The sequence below is a fragment of the Solanum pennellii genome, chromosome 10, assembly GCF_001406875.1.
Source record: "Solanum pennellii chromosome 10, SPENNV200".
Lineage (NCBI taxonomy): Eukaryota > Viridiplantae > Streptophyta > Magnoliopsida > Solanales > Solanaceae > Solanum > Solanum pennellii.
Window position 1 is genome coordinate 24,515,825 of NC_028646.1, and position 10,713 is coordinate 24,526,537.

General features: G+C 32.4%; 1 long non-coding RNA gene across 2 annotated transcripts; it reads left to right on the top strand.

Annotated features, from left to right (window-relative positions):
* Positions 1-798: 798 nt before the first annotated feature.
* On the top strand, positions 799-6,795 carry LOC107002021. Of its 2 annotated transcripts, XR_001454494.2 has the most exons (5): positions 799-1,128; positions 5,695-5,755; positions 5,870-5,973; positions 6,046-6,328; positions 6,420-6,795. It is a non-coding gene; the product is annotated as an uncharacterized LOC107002021 (long non-coding RNA). The 2 variants fall into 2 exon arrangements; XR_003574732.1 differs by lacking the exons at positions 5,695-5,755; positions 5,870-5,973; positions 6,046-6,328; positions 6,420-6,795 and adding an exon at positions 3,228-3,898.
* The last annotated feature ends 3,918 nt before the right edge of the window (positions 6,796-10,713 follow it).

A 10,713-nucleotide genomic window follows, 5' to 3' on the forward strand; every position in this document is an offset into this window, starting at 1 on the left:
ACAAGTCATCTAAATCTAAAATCCTCTCACAAGTCTTCGAGGTAATAAATATAACCCCTAAAAAGCTGACTGGATCAAATGTCGTGATTAGTAAAAGTAAATGTATTAATCCAACGTTCACAGAAAGTGTCTGTTAAATAAGCTACGACTCTCCAATTTGTAATTTCAACAAATCCCGCCAATTCAGCGCACTTTAATTTATAGAGGTGAATAAAAATTAAGGGATATCTTCAAACACTTAAGTTCTATTAAATTCTTTTCTTGTTTGTGTTGCCCTTGGATTACTAATTTGGATGACTTCGCGCCCTCAGAGACATGTTTACAATGTTGTTCTCTTCTACATTGTCCCTTTGCTAGACTTCGAGAATTTCCACTTGGAATAATTCGAGTTTGTTCATGTTCAGCCATGTGTGAAATATGAACAATAAAACAATAGCAATTGTTGAATTTTTAAATGTGACAATACATGTCACTATCATTTGTACAAGAAAAAAAATGTTCAAAGAGCATAAAGCCTAGATGAATTTATCAAGACCAATCTTATTGACATGCTTATTAAATATTTTAGTCATCAAAAAAAAATCTAATATGACTATTTTTAAAAAACACATAATATTAATCTTATAGTCAATAAATATATGCAATAGAGGACATCACATTTTCCCATATCAAAAAAATAGCAATGGTACAAGTTGTACTACACTTCTTAGTACTAGTACTACACTAATTTATTTTTCAAGAATTAAAAAGATACATAAAATCTTTCTTTTTTTAATTTAAAAAACAATCATTAATATAGTGCAAAACTTTTAAACTCTTCAAGAAATACATTGTATTGGTATATTCTTTCTTCTTTCAATTTTCATATGAACAATCATCTTTTTTACAAAAAGAAAACAGACCCATAAATTCCAAAAAGAAAAAACACAGACCCACAAAATTATGGGAAAGCAATTTTTTCCTAGATCTGTTGTTCAAAGGAACAATGGGGAAAATAAATATATGATTCGATTACAAATCAGATCCATGGAATAATTGTATCACATCTGATTTTAGATCAAAAGATTACGAGTTCAATTCTCATCGGATCTATATCCTATCTGATTCTAGTCCACTTATGTCTTAAAGGTAAGAATAAATATTATTTTCATATTCGCAGATTTTCTATTCTCTATATCAAAATTTATTTGTTCCTATAAGAAAAATTTTATGAAAAAAACACTTAAGCAGTGTTTATTTCAAGAAATAGCATCTCACACATGGAACAATTAATCTCGCTCTAATACCAGTGTAATTATCAACAGTAAGAAGAATAAGATTGTGTATCTTTTAACCGTAGCGAAAAACAAATAAATGATATCTTTGTCGAGGATTTACTCTGATTGGGACTTTGAATCTCAAGAAAAGAAGGTACAATGGCATAAAGTAAATATCCTCTTGGATTATTTTATATCAATGTTAAAAAATAAAATGGTCTGTCATTTTTATTTTTGTTTCTTTTTTTGTTTATGATATTTCTCTCTTTTTTCAAGTGTGAAGAACTATTTTAAATAGACTGTATGTTACTGTTAAACAATGTAACTGTTACCACTATATTCAAAATAATATTTGGCTTCTTTTTCAGAAACTATATTGCGTCAGGTGGGATCCACATGAGGAACCCATGACCCAAAATAACTTATAGAACGTATCAAGTGCTAGTTGTATTTCTAAACAATTAATTTGGATATTGTAGATGGTTTAAACAGTACTATCAAATGTAATTACAATATTGGTTGATGGAAATACTAGATTGTACACCTAAGACTTGAATATATGATCTAAATAGATTTTGGATTCCATTTGCCACAATAAAAGTACCTACCCTTATGTCATGAGGATTCAACATTTTTCATATAACTAGGAAGATTAGGTTTGCCTTAAATGCACATTATAATTTTTCAACGAAGGGTTTCTAATTATCAACATTGCAATTAGCCAGTTGCACCACTTAATAATTGGTTTAACTGCTACCTACCTATTCTAAATGAATATTTCTCCTATAAATAGTAATAAGTTTAATTAAATATATGCCCAAGTTAATTATGTTCTTCTAAAATTAAAGGTGAAGTAAATTCAAACATAGCATTAATGGGAGGAAAGAAAAAATGTGTGGTATAATTTTTGATAGAGTCTGAAATGCTAATGTGCACATCAAATATTAGTTAACCTTTTTCCTCCTATAGATTGGATTTCTAAAGAAATGGTTTCAAAAGATAAATATAAGGTCGTGAGATTGAGATTGTTATGACATTTCTGAAAGGAGATTTTTCTTCTATCCTACTTTGTGAACTCATCAGAACCTTAGATTTGTACCTAACGAAAGGATTTGATAGCATATTAGTATTGTCATGTTGTAGGATCTATTAATAAAGAACACTTCAAGGCCAAAATTTGTTTAATTCTACGAGTAATTGTTAGGTTTCCAGAGGTGTCAATATAAAATGAAGAGTTGTGACTTTTATAAAGAGTTGACTCTTTAAAGATTTGCTACTTTTATGAAAAGTTGTAAACATTTTTGAATAGTTATGACTTTTATGAAGATTTCTGACTTGTCTGTAGAGTTGTGACTTCTATGAAAAGTTAAGCTTTTTTCATAAAACTGTGGCTTTTCTGAAGGTTGTGTTTTTTGAAAGGGTTGTGACCATTCCTATAAGACCAAATAAAAACTCGCTCACACTAACCTCTGTTGTCTATATATAAAGGAGTTTCCTCTTATTTTCAATAACAAATAACTAATGTCTAAACTTCCTCTTCTACTAAGCCTAGTATTACAAGTGTAATTTACTGTTGTTGAGTGGTTTCCCGACACCGTGGTTTTTGGTACCAATACACCAGTGAGTAATATCATTCTATCCTATGAGGATATATTCTAACCTCCGAAACTTGAGGGGAAGAATTTTCATAAGGAGACTATACATTCTATGAGCTCGATTTTCTTCTTTGAGAAAAATATTTCATTTATTATATTTAATTTGTTTCAGGTTCTATTTTCTTTAGTGTTTTAACGTTTATAGATTTAAAAATACTCATTAAAATAAATATATTAGTAACACAGGTTGAAAAACAATAATAGTTACACGCCAAAGGTGGCTTGGAACTTTAGTCTTTTATGTAAGCATGTTGCGTTATACATAAATGTTCTGCGGGTAAGTTTTGATGTTTCTTTTTTGTTTTTCTTTCCTTAGGAGGAGAGTGTTTTTATAGCTAATGCTGAAAGGTATTAAGATTATCTTCATCTAAAGCATAGGTGTCATCTTTTCCTAGGTAGTATGTCCAAATTTTGGCATTTCTCCCTTATTTGCCATTTTCTTTCTGCAAGAGTTATTTTATAGCCAAAACTAGATTGCTTTCTTGAAGTTTCTTATTTCTTTTTCTATGGTTGCATCGATGTCAACAGAGTCAGATATTTCTATCTTAATGTCAGCAAAGGAGGAGGTGGGAAGCGTTGTGCACTTGTTGTATATAATGGGAGTGCATGTAGAATAAATTACATTTGGCTTCAAGTTTATCCAGTATTAGAGTATGACTCTGGCAAAGGTTTACCATATTCTCTTGTAGAATAGCCAAATGTTGATGATAAGTGGGGCTTGCAGGCTGGAAAAATAGCTACAAGTTTAGGTACCTAGAAAAAGATGGAAAGAAAAATGCTTTTAGAAGTAAGATTTCAGGTGAAAAAGTATTTGAAGTCTGAGTATCATGGTATGGATATCAACTAATTATTTGCCTCAATCAGCTGGGTGATTCCTTCTAAGCACACACAGGGCTCAAAAGGTTATCTTCGACAAGGATCTTTGGTATATATCATGTAGAGATATATTCGGTCATTTGCATCAATTATAAATGATTTTCATTCTTTTTTTTATGTATTTATTTTGATTAAGAAATGAAAGATAGGAGTACATCTCTGGGCGAGTGCACACTATACTGTCTGATTCTCCTATAAGAGCCAATACTTATAAGGAAGGTCACATATGTTATAGAAGTTTGATAATCACTTAAGTTGAGTTTTGTAAACTTGAAGCTGAATTTGACACTTCTCCTACATTCCTCAGGCATGCTTGAATTTCATGCTAATTTCGATTGAGACTTTCTTCTCTTCCAGACGGAGAAGTTAATAACTAATTCGGAGTTGGATTAGATACAATAGGTGGTAGTGGTAAACCTTCCCTTCCTATTCGTGATCCACTTGCATCAGCTCGTGGGCTAGAGCTTGAACCAAATAGAAGAGCTATGGTAATTGTGTCGAGGGTTCGTGAAACACTACCTCTCCCTCCTAATGCTCCTAAAACCCTTTACATAGAGGGATTTCCTTCGGACCGCTCCAGAAGTCAAATAGCTCATGTCTATTCATATGCCATTTACTGAATCATTATTAATTTCTGAATACATTTGTTGCTTTTACCCTACTACACTTAAAAGATATTTGGGAACAAGCAACAAATATAATGATTCAGAAATATTTGGGAACAAGCAACAAATATAATGATTTAGTAAATGACATCTCAAAGGATATGAGCTACTTCTCTTCTGGAGCTGTCCGGAGGAAGTTCCTCTATGTAGAGGGTGTTAGATGCACCAGGATGGAGATGTATTTCATGAGACATCACATAAATACGATAGATCTTTCATTTGGTGCTAGATCTGGCCCACGGTATGATGAAAGTGGATCAAGAACAAGAAGGGAAGGTATACCACCACCACCTTCTCTAGTTAATCCAACTCCCTTGTAGTTATTAGCTTCTATGTCTCGAAGATATAAATGTTGTTACAAGAGGAGGAAGAAGATAATAAAAACAAAATCCAAATTAGTACTAAATTCAAGCAAGCCCGAGGAATGTAGGAGAAGTGTCAACCTTTTTTAGAGACCATGCCTTTTGATATTTGTTGCATTGAGTCTAGTCTTTTCCAAGACTATTGTTGTAACCTTAATTGTAAAAATATCAATTTGGACTATGATGGTACATTTATATTCGATATGAAGCAACAGTAGATGGCTACATATGTGGGAATGTTTTCCTACTATATTGGGCTCAACGAGTTTACATGGCCGCGACATTCGGATGAACCATAAATTTTGATTCAGAGTATTTTTGTCAATACTATGATTGAAGGACAAATTTTTTTTCGCAACTAGTGAAGCTTTAAAGAATATTCAATTATTTTCCTTCGCGTGTTGACATCGAAAAGATGTTGAATGTTGACATATGTATTTTGTGTGGCTAAAAAAAAGAATGGAAAAGAGTTGTTGTATCTTATTGAATAAATTAAGGAAAAGTTATAGGCAATTGATGAATTATAATTTGTTTCCTTATGATGCAATATTTTTCTAATTTGAGCTTTATAGTTATTAGAATGACCAATTTGAAAATCATATCAGCTTACGAAAGGACTCTGCATTCAAGATGCATTAAAATAGAAATTTGTGTGAATGACACTGGTAGCTTCTATGCTTGGTCATTATCTTATTCGGTTGATATGTCACTTTGACATGAATATTCGTACTTAAGCAATTTATTTTAGTATTTGAAATTGTGGATATAAATACATACATTTGTTCATTGTATATTTAGTCTATTTCAGCGATTCCTATTGTCCTCAAATACCAAAAACACTTAATGGAACTAAACAAACCATTCTTTCTTATTCTTGTAGGGTGTGCTTTCCTTGTGGTATGATGCTTCCTCTTCTACTGAACCATCTTCTAAGGCAAGAGGTAAAGATCCAAGTCAGTCAGCTGAACCATCTTCTCAGACACATGTACTTTTATTTGTTACTCTCACATGAAAGTTATATGTAGATGTATGTGTATTGATATATTAATATACAGGATACTGAAAGTGGCAGAGGAAGAGGCACAGGAAGAGAAACAAGAGGAAGAGCAAGTGGCAGAGGTGTTCCAACTTAATCACATGGAAATGCTACAAAACAGAGGTAATATATCTAATTATTATATCATTGTTAGATAATATAGATATGCTTTAATATTTTGATTTCAAAGTACAGACTGTAAATGGTAGAGGGAGTGGTAGAGGTACAGGTAGAGGAGCGGGATTAGGGAGAGAAATGGCTCAAGAAAGAAAATGAATGAAGGACTAAGTAGAGGAAGAGGAATGAATCATAATAGTCAAACTAGTTCTGAAGCAAATGCAGTGGAGGAGGCCTAGGAAGAGGGAAGAGACCAGTAGAACATGCGGACACCAGTGGAGGACAAACAAGACCTTTTAAAAGGCCAAGATTGGTAGGTGTTGGCATATACCTAGTTGAAGATGGATTTACAACTCTCAATGTAAGTTTACAACGCTATCAATGCACGTTTACAATTGTCAATGCAAACCTAATTGTCTAATATTTGAGTGTGTATTTATTTGACTAAGCAGCCTGGATTGCCAAGTAGAAGAGTCATCAATGCTGGTACAAGAGTTACAAAGAGGGCTGATGTTGTCACTGGTGATATTGGCTGCACACCAGTACGTGGATTCAAATGGAAGGGGAAGACAACTATTACCAGTAGCAACCTGGAAAGAATGAGGGCTGAAAAGGTTATCCAAACTAGGTCTGTAACTGCTGCTAATGCTGCTAATAGCCAAGGCCAAACAACTTCAAGTAGGAAGACTTCATTTTGATGTTGTTTTGTTCATTTTGACAAACAAAATTTAACTATGCATATTTTTGTGTTGTTTTTTGTTGGAAACAAACTTAGTTTTGCATGTAACCAAACAAACTTGAATGGTTGGAATCAAACGCGATTATGAAGTCTTCTTTTTAGTCAGTTTTGTTATTGCCTTTTTAATTGTAATTGACATATTTGTGATGTTTTTTAAATGGTTGCCACGATAATATAGATAAGAGAATCAAATACATTAACAAATTGTTCAAATAATAACACTTTCGACAACAAAGAATAACAATAACTTGAATATTCAACAACTTCTATCCTTCAAGTTACACACACCTACAACTAGTATGATCACGACAATTAGCTTCTAGGTACACACACCTATAATTTCAAAAATTTGGAAGTAACTAAAGATGTCTATGACAATTGTGGTTGCACACACCTACAACTTCCATCCTTCACATTCTTGATTATACTTAAACATAGAAAACACACAATAATGATCAAGACAATTAGCTTCAAGTTACAACATTTGCCTTTTTTTTTTCTCCTTCATCCTGACTTGGTTATTTTCAAACGACTTTCATAAGATGTCAATACTTCTTACAACTCCTTAATTCTCTTTGCTAATCTCGGAATAACGTACTTGAATCGTATATCAACTTCTTCTTGATCCCTCAATCTAAAAAAGTGGCACGCTCCTCCTAAAATACGCAAAACAAAAATTAAAGAAAAATACATAACCAAAAGATCTCCATAAAAGAATTAGTAAACATACACTATAGCGTGGAGAATACCAAAATCTTCGAGATGGATTATTCTCCGACCAGGAAGTTTGCATTGATAGTAAGTCACCATGTTGGCATCACAGTTTCACTTGCAACATCAGATCATTCTCATCATTACAAATACGATTCAACATCGCATTTGATATTTTCAATCAAAAACTAATCACAAAATTGAGAAGAAATTCAACCATAAAAAACTTCAAATTAATGTTTCTACAAGAAATTAAAAGATAAAAGACGAATTCGTACCTTATTTTCTTGAGGAAGATGATGAAGTCATCAAACAGAGAGCACCAACATTGTTCTTACCATAAAAATCAAAATATTAGGGCTACCAACGACTATTTTTGAGTTTAAATTGGGGAAGATGACATAAATTGATTAAATAATTAATATTAAAGAAAGAAAATGACATGTGGCTGTTTTGAACTGGTAAACAAAAATGAATAATGGCCCATGACACGCCTAACGTGCGTGTAAACAACCCAGATGAGTTAATGGGTAAAAATGGCCCATTTACAATGATATATAGTTGTTTAGTGGGGTGATAGGACACTTTGAAAATTTAGGTGTCTTTATGCAAATACGGGACAACTTCGATGGTGTCTTTATGTCTTTTCTCTAATTTTTTTCGCATTTCTCATCCTTTTATAATATTTTTATTTAGTGTTGTTGCCTCATTTGTAAAACTATTTACGTCATATGAGCATGGATTTATATTGATATGAAAATATATTTTTGAATTTAATATAATTTTTGTTGCCTATCAATATGCATATTCTTATTTTATTTATTGGCCTAATCCACCGGTGACCCCCTAAAGTTGCCACCAAATTTAACTTAGATACCTCAGTTGGACGATGTTCATTTTAAACACTTTAAGTAGGGTCCTATTATGTCATTTTGATTTTCGATAAGTTGGCATATTAAGTGTGTTGCACTCACTTTGAACGCGTTAAAGTCATAAGTTCAGTGATTTATTTATTTATTTATTTCTTCTTCGTCCTTCTCTCTCCGTCCCACACTTCCTCAACCATCTACCACCACCTTGTCACCACCTTTCCACCATTGTATATTAAACTTTCTCCTCCTTTGTCATTTCTTGACATGACAAATTAAATTAATTATTATATCAATAAAAACAATTTAAGAAAGGAAAAAATATGCCTACAACATGTATCTCCTTTATGATATCAAATTTATCTACCTAATTTTTTCATAATTTCATTGTCGGAAAGTTTAGCGAATCCTTCAAATGTTCATTGTTCTATCTTCACCTTTGTTTGTTTAAGTTTTTCTATAAGATTATATTTTTGAAATATTAATTTCTACTTCTCAAAACTTTCAGCTTTACTATTTCGATGAACCCAGTTTGAATAAATTCATCAATAGATCTGATTTTACCATGGATCAATTTTTTTTTAGTATTTTCAATTTTTTACAGTGAGTAGTTCCAAATGGTGGAGGCGATTGAAGAAAAAAAAATGATGAATTAGAAGGATCAGTAGTCGTATGATAGCTAGATTATGACTATTTCCTTATGCAAATTGATCATATGTAGATTTGAAGAAAGAGATGGTAGTAATGATAATCTTGAAATTTTCAGAAGAAGGTATCAGGTAATAGTGGTTAGAGGAGGAGGAGATGTGAAAATGGTGAAAGATGGAAATGGTGGACGAGGAAAAGAAAGGTGTTGGAGATTTTTCGTTCTTTTTCTTCTTTATTGAAAGGTTTTTTAAAGTAAATAATTAATAGTTTTAAAATACGTTTTTATTCATAATATTTTGTTAAATAATTATTTTATATATATGCCATATGTCATTATTTAATTCGCTATTTTAATACATCATCGACAAGTTGTAACATCTCGCAACTTGAAATAGTTAAGAATAAGCTAAGAAACTAAAAATAATACTTCTAGAAAGAAAAGGGAAAATCTAGAAAAATTTTCTAAGTTAAAGAAAGTGAGTTTTGGTCATTTTAAAACAATCATAACTTCTAACTCAGAATGAGTAAGAGGTTCTTCTGTACATGGGTGGAAAAATCTTGGAATATTCTTTATAACACATCCTAGTTTGCGCAATTTCAATATCTTATCAGGGAGTTATGCCTTTTGTAAATTGGGTTGTTGGATCGAGGAAAGTTCCAATCCGGATTTAGGAAAGGACAAACTAATCTTTTCACCAATTAATTTCCTATAATTGTTTTAGGGGTTTATGGAGGTAGACACAAGTCTTAATTCAGTTTTGGAAAATCAGAACTACGCTTGGGGCTTGGAGAAGAGAGAAAAGAAGAGGATGGTAGAGAGAATTAAAGAATTTCACGAAGAGCGTGAAGTTTGCGATTGGAATTAATCGGGGGTGATCTCTATTAAGGTATGTGAGATCATTTAGTGTTGGGTCAGTTCACCCACACACAAAAAGTTTTTTCAATTTAGTGATTTTGGAATTGGTTTAATTGTAAAAGTGAAGTTTTAAAACATAGTTGAATTCTTGTTGATTGAGTTGTTGAATGCCTAGTGTTGAATTGATACGTGTTTTAAGGTTGTTTTCAAGTTATTTCAATTGGGTATTGAGGATAGTAATGATCCTATGTGTTTGGGGAAACAACTACAGAAATTGAGAGGGTATAGCATTGAAAAATGATAGAGGAGAAGTTTGTCAGACACACCTGTGGAGGAAAGGCACGTCGTGCCCCCATAGCACCAGGAAGGTTGGGGCGGCGCGCCTGTAGTGCGCCAAAAATGAGCTCTAGAACTTTGGGGCTAGTGCGGTGTGTGCTTGATGCGCCCGAATCGGCGTTTTTCGCCTAGTTTTCGTCGTTTAGCCTGTTTGAATCGTTTAAAGTGAATTAACACTCTCCAGTGATTCTAACTACTTCCAATGATTTCTTAAAACATGGGAATAACCCAAAATGGAAATCATAACATTAAATCCATAATTCATTCGAGGAGAGTCAAGAGTTAAATCCAAAGCTAAGATCAAAGTCAAAGAAGTTAAGAGTCAAGTCTTAAAGTTAAGAAGCAAGTCAAAGTAAGTTCTTAAAGTTATTAAGAGTCTTTAACAAGTGTTTTAAATTTGTTTTAAGGCTCAACTTGCACGTTAAGCAAAGAGTAAAAAGTTGAGGTCATTTCTCATAACTTATAAGGGAACTATGTATTTCCTAAGAGTTACAAATGTTTTTACATTTTGCATATGAAAGGAAGCTGAGACTTCCAACAGAGACTTTGGGCCGGTTTTAGTAAAGAGGAAAATATAATTTCCAAGA